Source organism: Rattus norvegicus, chromosome 20, assembly GCF_036323735.1.
Source record: "Rattus norvegicus strain BN/NHsdMcwi chromosome 20, GRCr8, whole genome shotgun sequence".
In the NCBI taxonomy this organism is placed as follows: domain Eukaryota; kingdom Metazoa; phylum Chordata; class Mammalia; order Rodentia; family Muridae; genus Rattus; species Rattus norvegicus.
The window spans coordinates 20,612,421-20,637,142 of record NC_086038.1 but is presented as its reverse complement, the minus strand read 5'-3'; the positions used below and the strand labels follow the sequence as shown (position 1 = coordinate 20,637,142).

General features: G+C 42.2%; 1 long non-coding RNA gene across 4 annotated transcripts; it reads right to left on the bottom strand.

The window, feature by feature from the left end:
* Nucleotides 1-13,877: 13,877 nt before the first annotated feature.
* On the bottom strand, nucleotides 13,878-22,869 carry LOC120098914 (uncharacterized). Of its 4 annotated transcripts, none has more exons than XR_005497681.2 (5): nucleotides 22,712-22,869; nucleotides 21,940-22,101; nucleotides 21,237-21,415; nucleotides 17,445-17,585; nucleotides 13,878-14,614 (listed from the first exon to the last, which is right to left on the bottom strand). It is a non-coding gene; the product is annotated as an uncharacterized LOC120098914 (long non-coding RNA). The 4 variants fall into 4 exon arrangements; XR_010060806.1 differs by lacking the exons at nucleotides 13,878-14,614; nucleotides 22,712-22,869 and adding exons at nucleotides 18,129-18,298; nucleotides 22,510-22,618 and having other exon boundaries at nucleotides 17,299-17,585; XR_005497679.2 differs by lacking the exon at nucleotides 13,878-14,614 and having other exon boundaries at nucleotides 17,299-17,585.
* Between the last annotated feature and the right edge of the window lie 1,853 nt (nucleotides 22,870-24,722).

Sequence of the window (24,722 nt, the reverse complement as noted above, 5' to 3'; positions counted from 1 at the left end):
GTCTTTTCGAGACAGGGTTTCTCTGTGTAGCCCTGGCTGCCCTAGAACTCTCTCTATAGACCAGGCTGGCCTCTAACTCAGAGATCTGTCAGCCTCTGCCTCCCAAGTGTTTATATTATGTCTTGATACTAGGAGGGGTAGTGAGGATACGTAGAATTCCTGAGGATTTGCTCATACCCTTCCTCTGTGAGAACATTCTTGGGCAAGCATCAAATGCCCCCATTGCTAGAGCCTCTTCCTTTTTAGACAAAGTCATCATGAATGGAAGCACATCGCATGTAACCTTTTGAAGTATATTTCTTTCACTTGGCACTATGCTTCTGATACTCATCCAAGTCCTTGTGTGAATCAAATCATTTGCTCTTTTTATTGTGAGCACTATGTTCTGTTGGATGGTGATACTGGTTTTATTTGCACACTCACCATTTGGGTTGTTTCCAGAGGTTTCTATTTTTTTATTTATTTTATCATTATTATTTATTATTATTATTTGGATGCATGGGCCAGATAGTCCATGAATGTTTAGTTTTAAAAGATTCTGGCAAACCACTATGCAAAGAGCACACATGGGCAGACCCATGGCTCCAGCTGCCTATGTAACAGAGGATGGCCTTGTTGGGCACCATGGGAGGAGAAGTCCTTGGATCTCCAGTGTAGGGGAATGTCAGGGTGGGAAGGGGGGTAAAATAAGATTCTGGCACAGATCTCTAGAGCAGTTGTATGCCACATTGAACTTCAAAACAGAGTTGGTTAGGTGGGGTGGGGATGGCAGAAGTGAAGCGCTTGTTTTCTGGTAATTTGAATCTAATAGTTTGGAAGTGATATCTCACGGTAGCTAGGGTGAGCATTCATTGATCAGTGATGTTGACGCTTTTAGCATTGAGCACATTTTACAAACCATGTCCTCTTTGGTGAAGTGAACATTCAAGTCTTTTGCGGAATTTTTAGTCAGGTAACTTATTGTCAGAACGTTGAGAGTTTCAAAGTTTTGTGTGTGTGTATGTGTGTGTGTGTGTGTGTGTGTGTGTGTGTGTGTGTGTGTGTACAATTGTCAGGGGAATCAGTTGTCTCTGTCTCTGCCATGTGGGGCTCAGAGCGTTAGTCTCGAGGATGAGTGATTTTACCACTGAGTCAGCCCACCAGCCCTTGGTGTTGAGTTTTAAAAGTGTTTTCTAAGATTTATTTATTTATTATATATAAGTACACTGTAGCTGCCTTCAGATACACCAGAAGAGGGCATCAGATCTCTTTACAGATAGTTGTGAGCCACCATGTGGTTGCCGGGAATTGAACTCATGACCTCTGGAAGAGCAGTCGGGTGCTCTTAACCGCTGAGCCATCTCTCCAGCCCTAAAAGTGTTTTCTATACATCAAATACGAGTCTTTTTATAGGACTGTGATTTGAAAATGCGCTGCCTTATTCCCTAACTTTTCATCTCATTAAGTATTTTGCATAGAGCAATTTTCGAAATCAGGTGAAATATAATTCACAGGGTTTTTCTTTTATAGTACTGTTTTTACATTTAAGAAAAAAATCAAGCAATCCATTTCAACTTAACTTTTTAAAAATATTTATTTATTTATTTATTATGTATACAGCATTCTGCCTACACGTATGCCTGCAGGCCAGAAGAAAGTACCAGATCTCACTACAGGTGGTTGTGAGCCACCATGTGGTTGCTGGGAATTGAACTCAGGACCTCTGGAAGAGCAGACAGTGCTCTTAACCCTTAAGCCATCTCTCCAGCCCTCGACTTCTTTTTTAAGTTAGACATTTCCATTAAGCACTGTTTATCTGTCTGTCTCTGGCTTTGCCTTTGTCTGTGGACGGCCCATTGCTTGAACCGAGAAGATGAGCCTTTCACCAATGAATTTCCTTTGCAGCTTTGCCAAAAAGTCTTATCAGCTTAAATACTCACAAACCAGAGACTGCTAAGGTAATTATGACAGTACTCAGGATCAACGATGGCATAGGAAAATGGAGGTGCAGGTAGGAGGAGAAAGAGGAAATGTATGTGCAGTTATTCACACGTGAAATGTTTATGGACTAACAAATTGTTTTTTTCTGGGGAGGGACTGGGCTGGGATGAATAGGAAAGGATATTTCTAACCATACAGCTTTCGGTGACTTTAGATCACGTGTGGTCTATTGTGGATGGTGGTATATTTGGTTTCTCTCACAGGTAGTGAAGCCTGCTTGTGATGCTTCTCCCTTAACTCTCTTTCTGTCTTGACTCACAGAAGAGCAGGAAGACAATGGGCCGCACCCCAAGACAGGTGGTATGTGTTTGCTTGAGTAGCTGCTGTTTTGTTCCAAAAGTTGCTGGGCAGTTTCCTTGAACTGCTGTCCGTGAATGGAAGAGAGAACTCTGCTTGTGGTGCTGCAAGGGGTAGCAACGGTGGTGTGGTAGAGCTTCAGAAAGTCCCCCGAGAGCTTCAGGGATGGAATCGAGCTGCCAGAGATTGATGTGGTAATGGTGACTCTCAGAGGCCTTAACTTTGAAGAATAGACCAAGTCTGTCAATAGCAACACTAAGTATATGATGATCAAATCAGATGCTCTGTGTGTATGTGTGTGTGTGTGTGTGCGTGCGCGTGCACGCATGCACACATGCACATATGCACACACGCACATATAGGCACATATGCACTCTGTGCACATTTATCTAGAGGCCAGATGTCAAACTCTACTCCATAAGAACTGTCCATATCTCTCACTGGCTCAGAACTCACCAAATAAGCGAGGCTGGCCAGCCAGCGAGTCCTAAAGATCCTCCTTTCTCTGTCTCCCAAGTGCTAAGATTACAGATGTTTCTGAGGATTGAACTTGGGGACCCATGCTTACAAAGCAAGTACTTTATCCATTAAGCCATCACCTCAGTGCAATGCCAACTCTTAATTCCTTTACTGTCATGGAGTACAGAGCAGAAGGAAGGTGCCTTTCGTGCAGAGTGGTGAACCAAGGCACTCTATCCCTTGCACTGTGCAGTAAGCTGGTGTTTTCTTTCCTTGCCCTTCTGAGTTTCCTATTGGACTGACAACACTACTGAATATCTAATTAGTTCAAGGGAACAAAGAACCCCATGTTTTCCAAAACTATGGCTTGACTTCATCTACAAAGGGTTCAAATTTTCATAGTAAAAGGAAACAACACACTTTAAATGAGCTGTGTGTGCCCACTCCTAGTCCTCTACACCAGCCCACAGAGAAGGCCCACCATTCCTCCAGATGAGTTTTCCAGCCACTCAACCAATAGAGCAGTCCATTCCTCTCAATTTTCCATCACAACGAATATTTTCTAATTAGTGTGCCACGCTCCACGTCAATCTTTAAAACCAGCAGACCCTTATTAGAAGACTACATCATATGGTTTCAAATATTTTGTTAGAACCCTTTTTTCTTCCCCCCAATCTAATTCCTGGAAGAGTACACTGAAGCGTGTTAAGTTCTCTCCTCGGTGTAATGTCTTGACTCTAATGAGACATACATGACATTAAAACACTAAGCCTTAGAAGGAAAAATCTCCCAGTGTTTACCTAACAAATATTAACTTTTCTCTCAAGTACAAGTTCTGGGTTTTGTAGACACAAGAGTTCCCATAGCCGTTGAGGTTCTTTTAAAGTAGCGGGAAAATCGAGACAGGGAGTTCAGAATCCTCTTTAAGTCTGCCTTAGTTTTCTATTGCTATGGTAAAACGCCAGGATCAAGAGCAAAGAAGAGGAAGGGTTTATTTCAGGCTACACTGTGAAAAAGTCAGGGTAGGGAACTTAAGGCAGGAACTGAAGCAGAACCCATGGGAGAATGATGCTTACTTCTGGCTTCTGGTAGTTAGCTCAATCTGGTTTTGTGTACAGCTCAGGACGGACCACCTTCCCGTGCTAGCATGACCCACTGTGGTCTGGAACCTCCTACACTAATCAATCAAGAAAGTGACCTAAGACGTACCTATAGGCCATTCTAATGGAGACGTTTTCTCAGCTGAGGGTTTCTCTTCCTAAAAGACCCTATTTTGGGTCAAATTGGGGGAAAAATCCTACCCAGCGATGTTTTCTAACATGAAATCCAAGATGGCATCAGCAAGGGCTGGGGAAATGGATCCTGGGTAAATAGCCTGCCCGGGTGCTGTCTGTCAAGGTAGATGTGTTCCAAGTTTACGTGAACAGCAGGGCAGATTTTTTTTTTAGAGTAACGTAAATTTTTTTTAAAAAAATGAAGAGGTTGGGCTGGAGAGAAGGCTCAGTGGTTAAGAGCACTGACTGCTCTTCCAGAGGTCCTGAGTTCAATTCCCAGCAACCACATGGTGGCTCACAACCATCTGCAGTGAGATCTGATGCCCTCTTCTGGCATGCAGGCATATATGCAGGCAGAAAACTGTATGCATGATGAATAAATAAATCTTTAAAATAAATCTTTAAGGAAAAAAATAAAGAGGTTACTTGGCAAAAGTACTTTGGTAGCATGGCCAAAAAGTCAAGATGGAGAATAAGTCAATATTTATTAAACAAAAGGTATTCAAAGAAAAGGCGGGCCGTCTTACACAGGCATCAAGTCAGGATGAACTGCCATCCGTCCAAGTTGTGTTCTGAGTCCTTCACCATGGGAACCATCCCAGAAGAAGCCTTCTTTGGTCATCTTTAATCTCCCTTGGGAGTTTCTGTTCCCTTCCTTTCTCCCCTTTATGACTTTGTTTCATATGCTTCATGCAAACAGTGTATGGGCCATCGGGGGTTCAGGAGGTCAGATTCCGTTTACAAACCTACCTACAAATGTGCTAGCATCTGGGCAGCTGGAAGTGAACGAACCCCGGAAGCCTTATGTGAAGAAAAGAAAGTCAACATAAATTGGGGTTTAGTTTAAATTATTTGAGTGTTACCAAGCTATATCTCAGAGAAGCAAAGCAACCCAGAAATCACTACTGATTCAGCATTGAACTCTAACAGGGCTTCCTGGGGAACGTCCAGCGGGAAAATAGTAGGTCGTCACCATAGAGATAGAGTTGTTCACTTCCGGATGTGCTCCCAACATGACCATGTCCATAGCCTGTTACTCTAAGTGGCTGCACTCAGGTGATCTATTCCTGTCATAATTAGAAAACTGGGCCAGGTGCCACTTACATGATTGATCAAGATGAAACGCTGTGTTTTTAGGTCTCTGTGAGGTAGTAGTGAGACGGAGAGATGGCTCAGTGGTTAAGAGCACTTGCTGCTCTTATAGGGACCTGGGATTTGCCTCCCAGTACCCACATGGTGGTGAAGTCTGTACCTCCGGTTTCAAGTAGTCTGACACCCTCATTTGGACCCTGTGGTCATCTTTATGTGCCTAAATGCATGTACACACATACATATAGATATAGACGTTATTTATTATATAAATAAATAAGAAAAGATTATATCGTAAATATGATATAAAAATGAGCTTAGGGACTCATTAAAGGTCCCATCTTTTCCCCACTTCCCAAACGACCTGCTGTTTACTTAGAAAACTCATGTCTAGCTACTGGTAGAATTGCTACTCGTGTAGAATTAGCCAAGTGCATCAAGGTTACTTATCCCGGCCATTTTGCCTGTCTTCTGTTACCATCACAACTTCCCGATACCCAGTTGTCATCTCTCCTATTCTTGGAAGGTTTTGTACCAACTTCTGTCACTCTAGACTGACTTCAACTTACACTGTGATGGTTAGTGTCAGCTGTCAAATGAACAGGACCGAGAAACCTGAAAGACAGAACTCTGGTCATCTTGGTACATTAGATGATGCAAGAAGACTCCCCTTAACTGTGAGTGGGACCGTTCCCTGGAACTGGAGTCCTGACCTGAATTAAAAATGGAGAGAGAAAGAGAGGGAGAGAGAGATAGAGATAGAGATAGAGAGAGAGAGAGAGAGAGAGAGAGAGAGAGAGAGAGAGAGAGAGCTGAGTACTGGCAAGAAGCACTCTTCATTTCTCTGTATCTTTCTCTGATTACACATATGGCATGGCCGGTTCCCTCTTGTTCCTGCTGCCTTGACTCCTCTGCTGTGATGGACTGTACCCTGAACTGTGAGCTTAAGCAAACACTTTCACCATTACGTTGTTTTGTCAAGGAGCTTTATCACAGTCAAGGCAATCCAAACGAAGACTCCACCTCATCTACCTTTCCTTTGCAAAACCATTATCTTTACCTTCCTCTGTCTCCTTCATTACACCGGAAGAAGAGATGCTGTGTGTCCTAGTCTCTGGATCCTCTGCATCCATCAGACATCTGCATGATAGAAGACATTAGGAGCTCAATGGCTTGTTTCTTTTTAAAAAGCTGGTCAGTAGAACTAATACTCCTCTACATGCATCCTTTGCTTCATCACTGTATGTCTCGTGTGTGACCATGCCCACATTCATTTGCTTTCATCCCTGCACTGAACATCTGGGTTTCATTCATTCCTTCATTTTGTCTGTATAGCAAGCAGCCGCCTGCATTTTCCAGGGGCCAACTACCCCACTCTGTGTGTTCTAGGTAGGACAGACACCATTGCTAGCTCTGGCAGTGGTTAGGAGACCTGATCATTATGTGTTGTGAACTTTTACCGAAGAATGCTTTCAGGAAACAGTGTAGAACTCAAGTCAGGTGACTGTATGAACTCTGGGCTGCTCTAGGATTCTCTTGTAGGCTATTCTCTTTAACCTGTAACTGAAGCAGCATGTCAGATGGAACCAGTTTGGAGCCACTATCCTTGGATTCCAATAATGAAGTCAACACCAAGAAGTACAGAATAATAGCCAGCAAATCTATTGAACTTTTTTGAAGTTAGCCATCCCTTTAGTTAGCAATAGAAGGTTGCTTTTGACTACACATAATAAAACTTTTTATCAAACATGAGTACTGGGGCTGGGGAGATGGCTCAGTGGTTAAAGCATGAACTGTTAAGAACATGGATATCAGAGTTTGGATCCCCAGAGTAAATGTTTTGTGAGTATGCTCTCCTGAAATTCCAACCTCAGAAGGCAGAGGCAGCGAATCCTCAAGCAAGCTGGCTGATAGCAAGACTAGCCATATCGGTGAACTCTGAGTTTGACTGAGAGACCCTGCCTCAAAAAGAATCCAAGAGAAGGCAATTAAGGAAGATTCTTGAAACACACACACACACACACACACACACACACACACACACACACCACAAAGGAAAAAGGACATTTTTTTCCTCATGTAGCAAGGAGCAGTGATGGATTGTTCTAGCATTGATTTAGAAGAATGAATCAGTTCTTGGTCTACAGTTCTTGTGCAATCATATAATATCATGTCCTCATAAAGTTACAGCCAAAGGCAGAAATAAAACTGGGTCCTCCTGAAGGCTTGTCTTTTAGTCAAGTAGGAAAGTCTTTTCAAGTGTCTTAAGTCAAGGTTTCTTATATCTCATTAACTAACCATCATGGATTCATGTGCCTATACCATAGCTGCAAGGGAATCGGGATAGGGCAAGGAAGTGGAAAAGTGTTAATAGAGGGAGAAAGACCATTAGCAGGCCTACACCAACTGAATCATTGGGTTCTTATTTAATTATTATTTAATTTTCTTGGAGTTATGTTTCTGGACCTTGCCACCAATCATTATATAGCACTATATTTTAAAATTTATGTTTTATTACAAAATTTTAAACTTTTTCAAAAATAATTAGGACACAAAATTAGGACACTGTAATCAAAAAATGTGTAGGTACACAGTTCATTTCCACAACAAGGGTTGATTTTCTTGCACTCATTGAGGCAGACCAAAACATACAGATGTAGACTGAGTGGAGCCATTAATATGTGTAGTGAGAGAATAGCTGAGGTGTTAACTCACATTTAGAGCTTTGGTGCAATTTCAAAATAAAATTACTTCATACTTTATAAGGTTCTCCACCTTATCTTGTTTTTAATGTTTGAGTTCAAAATACTTTGAGTTCGAGAGCAGCAAGCTCTTTTACCCACTACACATTGTCTAAATGCATGACATTCTCTTGCTCACTTTTTCTTTTTGTAAAAAAATAATTTTAGGGAGAACTGGCTCTGCCCTTTTGCTGACTGTGGCATTGGGTGGGTCAGCAGAGGCAGGCAGGAGAGTTCACCACAGTGGTGGTTTGGGTGTGGGAGAGGCTGGTAGGCTGACAAGATCAGATACATCTCAGGCCCAGATTCGGGGCTTTGAATTGGCCCACTCCAACATCTACCCCATCGATGAACTGCTGGGGCACGTGAATGGGCCCATCCTAAGATCCAGAACGACAGGATCTCTATGGCACAGGGCAACAACAGGATATCCAAGAGGAGATCCAGTGAGGTTTGAGTATTGGTAGTGTGTAGTAGAAGCCAGAGGCCTTGAACCAAGCTAACAAACCATTGCAATGAACAGTTGCAAGCAAGAAGTGTGGGCCAAAGGTTGTACTGAGGGACACGCTGTGACATACCCTACTTCCATAGTGAGATTTTTTCTCTGTTGGGGGACTGCTAGGGTGGAGAGAAGCTATGAAGGGAGGGGAGATAAGTGGAATTGGGGTGCAGGATGTGAAATGTACAAAGAACCAATAAAAAGTGTAAAATATAATCATTGCAAGGGCCAGGGGGGATGGCTTATTAGTGGGTAAAGTGTTTACCACCAAGGCTAATGACCTAAGTTTGATCCCCAAAGACAACACTGTAAAAGAAGAGAACAGATTTCCATGGGTTATCCTCTGACTTCCCCATGCACGCCATGGCATATGTACCCACACATACAAACACACACATGTACCTGCACACTATACACATAAGCACACATGCATGCACAAGTACACACACTCATTCACACAGCAAACACATGCACATACACACACACAAGTACACTCATACACACACTCAAACAGACACATGCACATATGCACCACACACACAAGCACATACACACATGTGCATACACACCCACTACCCACTAAATAACATAACTGTAAGAACTAGATGGTTTTACAAAGACAGCGTAGAAGTGAAGGCTGTTTTCTAAAGGCTACAATACTGGGACTTCAACGTTTTCTTAAAAATAAAAACTAGGCTGATCATAGAAAAACTGTATTTCTTTAGTGTATTTTAAGTGATTAATTTTTAACGACTTGAACAATTTGTAAATTAGATAACCTTTCCATTTTTTTTCTAAATAATTCTGTTTTATATTTTCCCCCAAAGGACAGGACAGATGGCTGTTATTTTCAAACTTAATTATAGCTGTGTATGTTAGAGGCACATTTACTGTCTTTCACACTAATTTTCTGGGGAAAAGATGCTGGTAATTTTACAAGTACTACATTTTCAAGTCCTATGATAAAATATAATTTGAAAGTAGGGGCTGACGAGATGGCTCGGCAAAAGAGCAAATACTGCTCTTGCACAGGACCTGAGTCCAGTTCCCAGGACCCACAGTTAAAAGTTCACAACCACTGCAACGCCAGTTCCAAGGTAATCATCCCATGCCCTCTCTGAGAAGACTTGCAAAAACGTGTACATACCTTTCTCTGACAGCCCATATTATACTTCCCCATCTCTCTCTCTCTCTCTCTCTCTCTCTCTCTCTCTCTCTCTCTCTCTCACACACACACACACACACACACACACATACGCACACGCACACGCACACAATTAAAAGCAAAAATGAAATATTTTGTAAACTGATTAAAATTGATACTAGCCAGTAAGTACCTAAAATAGAAGAATAGCAAAATATTTAGACAAACTAAAAACAATGGGGCACAGGTGGGAGGGGACAATGGGTAAGATTGACCACACCTTGGCGTTTCCTGACTGCGGGTCCACTGGCACTTCAGTGAGCATGACCCCTAATGGAACTGGGTTCCACAGTTCTTTGTGAAAGGGGCAAGACTGGCAGGTTGAATTGGGAATTTCCTTAGGCTCTAAGGCTTAGGGCGCTGTCTTGAGTATGGTAGGACCTCCAGTAGCAAATTTGGTCTCCTCTCTAGATATCAAGAGCACCTTTTCCTCTGTGACCACCAAAAATGATTCTAGACACTGACAAGTATTCCAAGGGTCAAAAATGGCCCCAACAAAAAAACTATTATTTGTAATCCAAACACCAATCTTTAAGGAAAAAGAGAGCACAGCACCTGAGTTATCAACCACAGATCAAACGACCTGGCTTTTTTCCTTCCCCTAGGAAGACATGAGCCTGCTGAAACATATGCGCCATATTTTGACTCTGACTCACATGAAGTATAAAATGATGTGCCAAGAGAACTATGAACTCACTCAGCAGCTCATGACGGCAACATGGCATGATTCGAGTCATGGGATTGAGGTAATGTCCTTTAGAAAGCAACACATTTGTCTACCAGAGAGCCTTCTGAAACTCTTCAGAAGCTGGGAGATGCTGTCCAAGATATAGAGTGGAGCTGGAGGCTGGGAGGAACTCAGATAAAGGTTGTGAGTGGTTAGTACTGAAATCACAGGACAGGTCTGAGAAGTCACTAAATGATTCTCTTCAGAGTACTGTACTTGTCACAGTAACATTACAAAACACGTAAGCATGGCTTTCTAATTGGTTTAGGGTCTAGGCACTGTCCCTATGTTAAAAAAGTTTAAACTTTTTAAGAAAGAATGATTTAAGTTATTAATTACTGTTAATTATACAGACACACCACAGATGCATTCACTTTCATATTAGTTGGTTGGGTCTATAGATCAACTTACAACACCGCTACTAAGCCACCAACTTCTTCGATTAAGGGGACAGAGCCAAGGCTATTCCATCAACTCTGGTGTTCACAAATGTTTCACTTAAATTTCGCCTTTTAAATGTTTTCCAAGCGTTTTTGACATTGTCATTTAAAAACCCAAGTTGGAGTCAGGCAGAGTTGCCTATCTCTGTGAAGCCAGCTCTCAGGAAATAGAAACTGAAGGATTGTAGATTCGAACAAACAAACCAAACCCTGACTGGAGAACTGTCTGTTGCCATATGTGTGAGCGAGCTTAAAAGTCCCAAGTCAAGTTCCCTCTGCAATCACTGTGGAATGAAATAAAGAAGAGAACGTTCTGGCATTGCAAGATGTTTAATTGGAAAAAAAAACCAGTAGTCTCTTTTTCTAATTTGAGTCAATGTGAATTTTGTCAAGAATATCTAACGTTTCAAAACTGTGTGTGTTTCTACTGTTTTATGACTGCCTTTACAACCAGAATATGCAAATATTTAGCACCCATTACTTTTAATCCACAAAGCCTGTATGGTCTGAATGCTGACACATACCTGCCCAGCTCATATACAATAGTCAATGTGACAATTACATTAAGGTGAAACCTTTGGATATAGGATTAAGCAATGAGAGAATCACACGTAGAGAGAGAATTAACACTCATAAAATAAAGGAAAAAGAGCCGCCTTCATTTCTTGTTATCTGGAAACAGAGGCAAAACACAGCCTGTAAGAAACATCCTCAATAAACGCTAAATCTTACAACTGGCCATGGACCTCCAGGCCTCCAGCTCCAAATGGTAGCTTTGGATGATTCCTAAATTCCTTAAGGTTTGGTTATAGCAGACATACATTCTAAGATGAAATTGGTATCAAGAGTGGGATGTTTCCCTACGAACTTACAAGATGCGAAAGCTACTTTGGAATTGGGTAGAGACGGGGCGAAGGTGCCCAGATATGTTGTGAAAAGGACTCTGGCGGTTCAGCAGGAGGGGGAGTTACAGAGAACACGTCCCTGTTCTAGGAGATTACACCAGAATGTGGCTGTAATACAGAAGATAGTTGTCTTTATGGTGAGCTTTCAGAAATGGAAAAGAAAAAAAGGCTGTATTTGTTACAAAGTGGCAATGACCTTGACTGAGTCCCCTGTGCTAGTGTTCTGGGGAAGCCAGAGCTTGTGGGTGACGAGACAGGCCAGTTGACAAAGAGAGGTCTGTTCCATTCCACCCCGTCCCCGTGCATTTGAAAGCACGGAGCAGTCAGCTATAGAATCAGACATCTGTTTGCAGCTCCAATCAGGGTGTTCTCGTTGTGGCTGCGTGAGTTGAGCACACTTGCTTCTGTGTGTTTACCTGCTTTGCCCTGTGAGGATTACATAAGATAAAACACACAGAACTCTAAGCACAGTTAACAGAAAAACCCAGATCCCAAGCCAGCACTCGCTACATTCTGTCAAGTATCTGTTTCTTCCTTCATATTCTACGGCTCTGGAAAAGATTACTACCTAAGCAAAAAGACTTCGTTTCTTATATTTTTGGTTGTAAGCCTAGCCTTTAATGGCTGAGCCATCTCTCCAGCCAGACTTTGTTTCTTAAATTCTTATTTATGTGCATGTGTGTGTACCTGAGTGTATATCTGTGTAGCACATGTGTGTACGATGTCTGTGGAAACCAGGGAAGAGGATGCTGGATCCCTTGGAACTAGACTTATAGGTGGTTGTGAGCCGCCATGTGTGGTCTGGGAACTGAACCTCAGTCCTCAGAAAGAGCAGCCAGTGCTCTTAACCATGGCACAATCTCTTCAGCCAGCCCTGAGATCTCAATTCCACTATTTTTGTTCTGTCTTGTTTGAGATGAGGTCTCGTGTAGTCCAGGCTGGCTCCAAATTCACTATGTAGCTAAGGACAGCCTTAGTGATTGGGCCTCTGGTTTCCACCTCCGGAGGGCTGGGATTACAATGCAGATGCCACACTAGCACTGAATTCCAGTTTTTTTTTGGCGAGCATACAGAGAGGGCAGGGAAAGACCCTCCGAGAGATGGCTTGCTTCCAGTGAGTCTGTACAATAGCCAAGGGGAACCGCTAAAACCTGAATGAATAAGGCTATGGAGCTGAAGCCACTGGGAGAAATATGAGTTTTCAGTAGCGCGAGTGAAAGAGTAATTGGCCCCAATCAAATTAAATGATAATCTAATTAAATTAAGTAGTAATTTGTACATGAAGAAAGTAACTGCGTGACAGAATTTTTCAAAAACGAATTGTATCCCCCGGGACAACGACCATGCTTATCTTTGTCCTGCAGTTATTTTTCCTTTTCTTCTCCCCCATTTTAGCATTCACTTCTAACTCAGCAATTGCTAAATGAAGTGGTAAATTATATAAATGCATAAATGTGTCTTTTTCTGCCTGTAGCAACCACAGAAGAGGCTTAATCCTTCCACAGGCCCAGCATCCCTTCACTGCGCTGAAGGTTCAAAGGTCCAGTTCGTGTTCAAATGTACCCCCCACTGTAACACACTGGATAACAAGACTCTCTTGTATCCTCTGCTGAGGAAAACCATCAAGGAATTAGATTCTTAATCTCCTAGATTCTGGCTTAAATTAATGGGAACTTTGTGTGCCAAATATCAAGTCAAACAAAACAAAACAAAAGAAACAAACAAAAAAAAAACCAAGGGCCAAAATGATTAAGAAATTAAAGATAACAACATCTTCCACTTTATACTTTTAGTTAAACATTTGGAAAATTAGTTTCCTCCAACCAACAGTGCACTAATGAAGGGATGTTTGTACTGTGAAGTCAAATATGATTCATTTTAGAATATGTCCATATTAAAAGTGTCTTAGAGCTAATAAAATAACCCGAGAACTACTGGGTTACAGTAGTTAAAGAAAGAATGAGCATGTAAAACCTGCAGGATAAAAACATGATATATAACACCCATAAGAATTAACAACTTGGGCTGGAGAGATGGCTCAGTGGTTAGAGCACCGACTGCTCTTCCTGAGGTCCTGAGTTCAATTCCCAGCAACCACATGGTGGCTCACAACCATCTGTAATGGGATCTGATGCCCTCTTCTGGTGTGTCTGAAGGCAGCTACAGTGTACTCACATACAATAAACAAAATCTTTAAAAAAAAAAAAAAGAATTAACAACTTGCAAGAGAATAGCTAATTTCTTTAAAGAGTTTCAGTTTATTAGAAAATGGAAGCACGAAACAACTTGGATTCATTCCTTATTGATCCATTTTAGGAAAAGGCAAATTGGTTATTAGAAAATCAAATGAGAAGCAGGAGAAATAATCTATCTTAATTGATCATTAATTAATGTCTACTGGTTTTCCTAGCTAGATATTTGCAGTAAATTATTAATATTGAAATGGCTTCAACTGTTTTGCCAAGTGTTTGACATAAGTTATCTTAATGGTACATGAACGCCATCTTGTTACCAGTCTGAAATGAATAACTTGATTCTTACATGCATAAATATCGTGACCATAACAACAGATTCGGACACGTTACCTCATTTTTTAAAACAAATGACTCTGGTATCAGACATTGTTCATAGCACAGTGCAACCTTTTGGCATTAATCTTGCTAGCTTGAAGTCTGCAGTGTAGCTCCGGGAGGAAATAACGGCTCTCAGAATCATTTAGCTCAAGATGTAGGATTTCACCAAGTTTATAGGAGAATGGGGTTGGGGGATAAGGGTTGAAAGGCTTTTTATTATACTTTACATCTGAAAAATTAAAGACTTGAAACTGAACACATGAAAGGCTGTCTAGTTATTCTTCCAACAATGCCCCTTTCTATTCAAATACGAGGATGAATTCCACAGCGCCGAGCCTGCCTGGGCTTTGAAGAAACAGATGCGACCATTGTTCAAGATCTGTCTTGAAAGTGAATGCCTTGCTCGGGTTCTAAAGATCGTTGCCACTGTCAGGGAGGGAAAAGAAAATATTGTGTCAGTGGGCGAGAAAATGCATTCGTTCTATAATAGGCAATGCTATACCATGCTATAGTCACAGACAGCATCTCTTAGGCGTAACCTGACCCCTGGTGTCCAACTGATCAAAGAATGCCATATAATCCGACAGGTAATACAGCAGATTCTATACAAGGAACATCTTTCCTTTCTCTCTCTCATTCCCTCTCATTTAACTGTTTATGACCTCCAACAACAGAGACACCACAGTGAAAACCCTCCATAGATGACCCTTATACCTGAGAGAACACAGGCAACGGTCCTAGCGAGATGAAGCACATCGGGGAAGCCACGACTGACCTATGCATGCCCACCAGATGATCTGCCATCCACAGGGCCACATCAGCACAGACGATCTCTTGACATACAGCGATGCCACTTGGAGATGCCATATCGGTCCTTCCAATAGGTAACAAAGCTAGCGACTTATCATATTTGTGAAGATCTTAGGACAAAATAAAGTGCCCCAGTAGTGTACTAAGAGTACCTAGAAAGTGTGCTCTGGTTCAGCGCTTTCAAGATGGAAACCAGGAAGATGGCTACTACACAGAATATTTCAAAAATATGTGAAACTACACTTAGGAAGTATGCATTAGCGGTCAGAGAGATGGCTGTGTAGATAAAAGTGCTTGTGTCCAAGTCTGAGATGAATCTCTAGAACACGTGTGACAGAAAGAACTGACTCCCACAAATTGTTTTTTGACTTCCACATAGGCACGCTCGTGTGCGTGTGTGCATGTGTGTGCGTGTGTGTGCGAGAGTGCACATGGGCGCGTGCACATGCAGGCACTTTAAATAAATGTGAAAAGATGCCCTTTCAAAAAATTTTGAAACTTGACTCCTCTTAAGCAAAGACGAGCCAAGCTTTCTTCAACAAAGATGCTGGACTTTGGGGAAGAAAAATCTTTTACCAAATATATCTCTTGATCTTTTTCTTACAATGTTTATTTGCCAGTTGAGGATCCGGGAACTTTGTAAACGCATGTTTTGGCTCAGCGCTTTCGAATGTGACTGAAGGGTATGAATATCATGGGATAGATCCATCAGGAAGTGTCCCTTACAGCTTGCTGGGGTCAGGGAACTTGGCCAATTTCCACAACAGCAATGAAACTCTAATACTGAGGTTGTTGGGACACGAAGCCATAAGAGGCCATCTCTGATGACTGGGTTCTCCGGCTTACAGAAACATCCATTCAAGATCGGAACCAGGACCCTAAGGGTTGAAAAGTCCTGTGGATATTAGATGCTCGTTCACTCTTGGGCTACTTGTTTTAACTGGAGATGATTTTTTTCATGCAAGTTGAAGGGAAAAATGGTCACCTTTCTGTATGTAACCAAGAGAGAGTTTGAAGAAATGAAATCATGTTCTTGGTAGATTCAATTAGTAGGAAGGAATTAGAGAAGAGAGCTGCTGAAAGTTTTCATTCTGCAGTAAAACATCACTTGAACGCTCACTTGGCCGTCCCAGGCAGAGTGAAGTTTATTTACAGCTCAGACTGTAGCTCCGAGAGGAGATAAAGCTAAGCTTTTTCCTACTTTCAGTCCAAACTCCCAACCCCTATCCCCTCCCTAGTGGATGAATCCAGCTCTCTGGGTGTGGAAGTAGCAAGAACCATTTTGCAATTCAAAAGACCCCTTTGAGGCAGTGATCTTGAAAGTTGGGCTTTCTTTTTATTCTCATTGACTGTCACGACAATAGGCATTAGATGGGAGTACATCTGTCACACTGACCCACTAACAAAGAGAGATTTGTTTTGGTGGGAGGGACTTTGCAACCTGGAAAGTTTCTCTTTTTATCATTCTGTTTAAAATGGCACTAATTATTCTATTACGGTGTTTAATATACGAACTGTACTGCTATATAAAAATAAAGTACAGCTTTAAAAAAATTTTTTAAATAAATATAGCCTCTAAGTTTGAGAGAAAATTACATAACAGCTCATTTGAACACAACTGCCCAGTGATATTTATATAGCGCTCAAAACATACTTTGAATCTTTTAGACTTCTGAACGCAAACTAGAAAGGACAGAGATGGGTAATCTATTCCACGTATTTAATAAGAGGAGGTGTGCTGGGTCTGGCGTGTAATTATTCATTCCCCATTGTTAGTCTTACTGGGGTACCATGCATCAACACAGCACTTCCTACTACTACCATGGGGCCTTGCCTGACCTGTTTGGACATTCATACCACAGCACATGGGAAGCCAAAACCAACAATGTCACAGGCCCAGTGTTCCGGCTCGCTGACAGCTGAAGCAGCGGGTTGCCGTTCCTTGTAACCAATGCGGAGGCTGCTAACCAGCCTCCCAAATGCTGACACTAGGTCGTGGCATGTTCTCCATGATTACCAGAAAATAACAGCAAAGGGATGTAATGAGGTGGTCTCACTGGTAGATGAGAATCAAACATCCAGGCTGGAGAGATGGCTCAGCCGTTAAAGGCGAGGCTCCCAACCAAAAATAGAAGAGAATCAAACATCCGTGTGCTCAAAAAGGCACGTGGAGCCTGAAAACAATGTGGTTTAGCAAGGCTGTAGCAACCACAGTGGTTAAGCCAGCTCAGTGTTCACCATTGCTGTTGCAAAACGTTAAAAGCTAATCTTTTTTTCAACATTAAAATAAACTCCTATTCTTTAAAAATCCTCTTTGGTTTTATTTTAATTGGTCAAACGGTTGGCTTATAATAGAAATTCAAAAGCTTTAAGGATCTTCGCAAGAGAGGGCACACATGTGGCCACTGAGCTGTTTCGGATGTTTTGAATTCCATAGTTATCTCACTCTGTTTCTTCTTCGCTGTTTTCTTCTCGAGGCAGTAAACAAAGAGTTCACCAACTGTTTCAAGAGACACTCCAGGCAAGTATTTGCGCAGGCTTTACATTTTTCTGACACCTTCACCTAGACAGGGCACCCGCAACAAGTCTGGAAAGCAGAAGGGAGAACTCTTAATTCTACATTATAGGTTAATTACAGAGGTGTGCAATGACCCATCAAATGGATATTAGGTAGCCTATGGGCTAACACCACACTGAAATCCTCCCTCCTCCATTGGTTACTTCTGACTATTAGTTTCCATTGTCAATTTGACACAATGTAAAGTCCCACGGGAAGGGAGTCTGGGGATGGTCTAGATCAGGACAGTCTGTGGGCATGGTTGGGCGAGGTTGGGGGGTGGAGGTTGGGGGTAGGAGGTGTTGTCTTGATAACTTCATTGATGTAGGAGGGCTCTGTCTAAAAGTGGAGGGTACCATTCCCCAGGCTTGGGTCCTGAATTATTTAAGAGCAGAAGCAAGCTGAGCAGTAAGTATGTGTTTGTTTCTCTTCCCTCTTCCCCAGGGATGTGATGTGTGACTAGCTGCCTTGACTCCCCATAATAAATCTCCCATAGCCAGGAATTGGGTGCTAAAAATGAACCCTTTCTCCTGGAAGTTGGTTTGGTCAAGGTATTTGATCACAGAAGCAAACCTTGCATCCCTTGAAAGGAAGCAGGTCACGCTGTTGCGTTGAGAACCTTCAGACCCACGAGTCGAAAGCAAAGAATGTGTGGCCATGCGTGCACCTCAAGATGACTCTCGAGTTCTCCCATTCTGAAACCTGGGATATCACCCCATTCACATTCTGGAAACTCGCCCATCCTTGGGAAAGCGACAAAGGAAATTTGCCACAAATAGCTACACAGCCCTCCCCGCTCTTCCAGCTGTTTTCTCAGCCTCTTCTGTCCCTGGTTCATCGGCTAAAATCTCTGGAACATCTGCCTCCAAAAAGGCAACCCTCTGAGGAAGCAGAACAAACCGGAATCATTTTTAAATGTTGCTAATTATATAACAGACACAGAATACTCCACTCTAGCTCCTCTGGGTTACAGGCATTTACAAACTGCAGGAGCAAACCCAGTTCCAAGGAGGGAGAATCGAATCGAAGCTCACCTTCAGGATCTTGAGTGGCATGCTGCAGTTCCTACATCGGGAGGATTTGTGCTCCCTGTCTGGAAGTGTTCTGAACTTGAAACCTATGAACTAAGCAGGAAAAACTATCTGCCCATGAGTCTAGTACTCAATGGAGACATGTTTATGGAACAGGTTAGGCACTATTCCCTTCTAGAAAGGAGAATCTGGGCTGGAGCTGTGAAATCTCTGAGAGTAAATGTAGAGGTTTTCTGTCGCCGGGGGAGAGGAATTTTCCTTGAGCTGACCTGAGAGGGGGCACTGTAGTCCATTATTCTTCATAATTCTCAATTCTACCTTCTGGAAAATGCTTCCTTTTCTGTTTTGCCCAAAATGGGTCTGTACTTTTCTGCGTGTGTGTGTGTGTGCGTGTGTGTGTGTGTGTGTGTGTGTGTGTGTGTGTGATTTAAATGAGCACAGAATGTCAAGGACTCCAAGACCATTCAGCCCATGTACCACCTGACATGGGTGCTGGGAACAGGACTCTAATTCTTTGCAAGAACAGCACACACACTCAACACTAAATTCTCCCTCTCCTGCCTACAAGTTTGACATGGTTATATCAAGCTAAACATTTTAGTCAAGTGTCCACTGGCACAGAGAGCCTTGTGGCTCCCAGTAAAAGTGTTATCAGAGCACACAATCAATGGTCAATAAACAAACAAAAGCAAAAGAACAATCATTGTACGTCAACGCCAGTGGAAATGACATCAGACTAGCATCCTTAATAACTTACAGATACCACGATGACAGACACAGAACATTCATGAAGAGAATAAATAAAATATATATTTATTTAATATATCTATCACATATTATATAATAAATAATATAATATATAAACTAAAAGTACATCATATATATTTAAATGAAAAGAAAGTCAGAAATTAGTCATCGAGTCCAGAGATTTCAAAATGATTAGTGAAGTCTGGGTATGGTGGTACAAACCTGAAATCCCAACACTCGGGACTTTGAGGCAGGAGGACGGAGAGTTCCAAGCTGGGCTGGGCTACAATAACAAGAGCGTTTCTCACCGCTCTCCTAAAAACTATCTAGGAAGGTTTTTAGGAAGCAACAAAAATTATTTAGCCATACATGCAAAGTGAAACTACTGATATAAACTGATAAAGCTTTAAGAGCAAATTAGGCCCTGATAAAGATATGTTTAAGCCTTTGTGGAAAATCAGAAAGTTTTATCAAAACATATTAAAGATGAAATCATATATATATATATATACATATACATACATACATATATATATATATATATATATATATATATATATATATATATATATTTGCCAGGCTCAAGTGACTTGTGTCCTGGAACCCTAGCTAGGGACAGCCAGGTAATAAGGGAAGGACAGACACTCAGACACATGTACAGTAAATCTGGGGTCATATGGGATTCCTTAGAGCTTCTTCTGCAGCTGGGCCCTCAGAATGTTTTTTTTGTTGTTTTTTTTTTTGTTGTTGTTTTTTTTTTTTTTTTTGGTTCTTTTTTTTGGAGCTGGGGACCGAACCCAGGGCCTTGCGCTTCCTAGGCAAGCGCTCTACCACTGAGCTAAATCCCCAACCCCTCAGAATGTTTTTTTTTACGAACAGAGGGAGAGGCTAGTGTCTGTAGGACGTCTCTGTAGGCCAGCAGTCTCTGGCTCTAAACACCCAGGAGGAGAAAGCCACAGTTGCTAGTCTTCGAATATACTGATCAACCCTTCATAAGCACTAAGAGAAGACTCTTGAGCCTGGTTCACAGGGGTAACAGCTTTGCCAACTTCTCATGGTCTGATTTGTCTTTGAATCCCTTGACATTCTGTGATCACGTGACTAAGGACATCACTCACTCAGGGTTTCCTCCACTACGTACGATTCATAGACTGAAATAACCACTATGGGGCCAGCAAGAAATCTCAGCAAGAGATGTTGCCCTGGAAACCCAATGACCTGAGACCCACCCCAGAGACCATTTCTTAAAATGTTGGTTTGCGTTGGGACACACCTGTAATCCCAGCACTCCCACAGTGAGATAGAAGGCAGAGACAGGAATTACCCAGAAGCTCTCTGGTCATCTAGCCTGGAGAGCCAAGCAAAGCAGAGACAAGAGAGACCCTGCATCAAAAGCAAGCAGGAGGGAAGGCAACTCCTGAGAAGCTGACCTGTCTTTCTCACAAGGACACTGCGACACAAGCTCACCTGCACCCACATACACAGTAATAATAATAAAATGAAATGAAATGAAAAAAAATTCACTATCCTAAACATATAATTTCCCCCTAAAATCAGTTCAATTCTAACATAAATTCCAATGAGTTCCTTTTCAGGTCTCTGCTTCTGTCATGTGGGTCCCTGGGGTCAAACTCTGGCCATTGGGTGGGTGGGGGGCAAGTCACCCAGTCCCCTGAGCCATTTCATTGGCCCTCCAGGTGGTGTCTATTTGCTCCTTCCAAAAGCGGGGTTGTTGAGTAAAAATTTCACGTAAAAGAGCAGAGGATCCAGAATAGCCGATGCGCTCCCGAAGGGAAAAGGTAGTGTGTGTCTCTAAAGAGAGAATTTCTACAGCCAAATGAGGGAGAGAGGAATTTATCCTTTGCTGGATTCACAATAGCAATGTGGCTTACGAGAATGTTACCTAGACAGGGTGTACCGATGTCCTGGAAACTTGAAGCTGCTGGGAGACTGCTGTGAGGAGCAGGGTGGGAGATGAATTGGAGGTTTGGTTCCATAGCGGGGTTCCTTCTGGTACCCATGAATGGATCCAGCCGTAGTGGGTGGCTGTGATGTACCGAAATCAGCAGTTTCCGCCAAATTCTAGGCAAATATTAATAAAATATTTTTAAACCCTTTTATCCTTACAAACATTTAAGTGTCAACCGTGTACTAAAAATAAACTTACACAGTAAAAAAAAAAAAAAAGAACACAATCCCTGATGTGGTGACAATAATTCCTATTAAAATCGTAAGCATTACCTGCAGTAAGTGTAGCTAATGAAAGAGGGGATATTAACATTCACTTAAAAAAATAAAAACTCTATCCTCTAGGTCCAGTGTTTTACATGCTCCTTTCCTTCTGAAATATGTTTTACCCGACTGCCTCAAAATGTACGCCAATGTAAAATACTTTATGCATGAGGTTTTTAATTGCTCACCACGATGTATGTATGTCTTTGCAACATATTCGTGTAAATTGAAATCTTCCACACCTCGTTACTCTACTAAACGGACAATCTTCTCTCCTGATTATGTCTCACTGAGTAAATATCACTTACACTCCAACTCGACAGGGTTCCACCTCTGGGTTTCATTTTTATAAACGTAAGAACATTCATAGCAACCTGTAAAGGTACAGAGCGGAATCTTAACGTCAGCCTCCTGGTTCGTTGCTGATAGTGACATCAACACCAATGACCTTAAGTTGTCCTTTCTTTCCAGATGTCTTTTTATGGCCTGGAGCAAGGCAGGGCCGTCTTCCTTTTTGCTGAATAGGAAAAGGTGACCTGAAAGTGTGAGATTAAGGAAGTGGAAAGTCACTTTCAGGATAGGGAATGTAAACTGAGGAACCGGATTACGAGTCCTTCAGAACTGCTCAGGTTTCCCAGTGTTGTAAAATTATAAATAAATAAATAAATAAATAAATAAATAAATAAATAAATGCTGTCTTTTTTCCTGCTCTAGGCCTGGGACCACAGTGCCCCAAGATATCTACTAGATATCTTGCCAGAAGCACACATCCCAATTCCATGGTGGCCCAGCGTCTCTAGCTGCCGCACACTCTCTTACACTTCAATCGCTACAAGAAAAAATACACAACCCAATAACCTTTGATCCAATTGATAAGATATACTTGTCCACCTAAATATACAAAGTTCTGTACACATCCATCCCTTAAGAACGTTCATAACAACCTATAAAGGTACAGCGTGGAATCTTAACATCAGCCTCCATGTTGCCTGGCGGCCATTTTCCCATTCTCCCTCTCCTCCTCTTCCCTTAAACTTCTCTCCCACCCCTCCTTCCTTCTCATCCAATGACAGGCCTCATTCTATCCTGCACCAGCCCTCACCTGTATTTAACAAATTAAATGGGGAGAAGGGAAACTCCACCCACCTCTCTTCTGGCCAGCTATAGGCTGTCGGCATCTTTAGTCAACCAATAGTGTTAAATGAAGGAGCAAGGTCACATAGCATCACTTGGTGTACGTGAGGATCTCCTTGTCCCTGGGGGGGGGGGGGGGGGGCGACCAGATCTTGGTGGCCAGTATTTATTTAGTAATTACAGAACATAGCAACAGGCGAAATCGCAACAGTTCTAGAACCTTTAGGAGATGAGACGCTGAGGGAGGAGTCTGTCATTGGGGGTGAGCTTGAATCTATAACTTTATCCCACATCTTGTTCACTCAGTCGACTTCCTGTTTGCAGCTGAAGAGGTAATCCCTGCTCCAGCCGCCCGCTGCGGTGCATACACCAATCATTACGGACTCTCCTGTACTAAATTCTTCTGTAAGTCATCTCCGTCATGGTTTTATCACAGCAACAGAAAAGCAACCAAAGGCAACGAGATTTATAGGCCGATGACGACCCATGTCCTCCAGTGAGCCCCTCCCCCTAAAGTTTTCACAGGGATGCAGGGGTGAGGCTGGAGCACTCGCGGTCCAATCACCTCCTAAAAGTCCTCTCTCTGAACACTGCTGCAGTGGGGACTCAGCCTTCAATATCCAAGCCGGTCCCCCGCCCCTTTTATTAATTGGTTATTTTATTTATTCACATTTCAGATACTGCTCCCCTTCCCGGTTTCCCCTCCGCAAATCCCCAATCCCAACCCCTCCCCCTGCTTCTATGAGAGTGCTCCCCAGACCCACTCCTGCCTCACCGCCCTAGCATCCCCCTATGCTGGGGCATCGAGCCTCCACAGGACCAAGAGCCTCCCTTCCCGTTGATGCCATTTAAGGCCATCCTCTGCTACATATGTATCTGGGGCCCTGGATCCTTCGAGGAATACTTCAGAGGCACACCATCACACGCATTCTCCTCTGTGCTAAATGTAAACTGGCATCACGTGGGTTTCAATGAGCAATATGGCTTCAGTTGTATCGTGACTGAAACTCAACAGCGATGACAAAAATCATATCCGGTGCAGTCTTCTGAAATTAGCTTCCTTCATAACACATGGTTATGGTGTGTTCCTTTTTAAAGATGGATTCGGTCTGGATAGAGTGCTGTAATTCATTCACATTTCTGAAATGAACGCTTGGGTTATTTCATTGTTTTTTTGGTTTTTGGTTTTTGGTTTTTTCTGTCACAAGCCCAACGTCGCCAGTACAGATTTACAAGTATTTTTTTAAAAGGAGAGGATACATACCTTTATATAGAGATGTACATAAGTGTACATATGTGTACATATGTGTGCACACACATACATCTTCAACCTTATATTTCCACTCTCCACCCAAATTGATTAGGCGCATTTCCATCTTCTCTGCCAGTGTGCCGTAGGTATTGATCAGATTCTCACCTTCCAAACCCTAGCATGATTGGATTAATATTGATCAACTTACCAGCCATAAAATCTCAATCCTCTCAGTCTTCATCTGCAATTTATAGACTCTAATAATAACCGCGAGCAATATTTATATTTTATTTCCTGTATGGATTTAATGTTACAGTCTATGTCTCCCAGACAGTTTTTATGACTCTATTGATTTTCAGCACTAGGGATCGAACCCAGTGTCTTGTGTTTGGTGGGTACTTTGCCACTGAGCTAATGTCCCCATCCCCTTTTCCTTATTTTATTTTGACTGGCTGGATAAATTGTTCCGGTGGCCTCAAACTTTTAATCCTTCCCCAGCCTTCAGAACAACTCAGATGATAGGTGAGTATCAGCCCCATCCCCACCCTTCACACACACACTCACTCTCTCTCTCTCTCTCTCTCTCTCTCTCTCTCTCTCTCTCTCTCTCAATATAATATTGCCAGTGGTAGGTAATGTATTGGGAGGAATATATATATACATATATATATATATATATGTATATATATTCTTAGAGGTCTTTGGGTCTAAAATGGTTGACTTTAGGTCTTTAGGTACTGGTATGTTCTTCCTGTTAGCAATGTGTTTGTG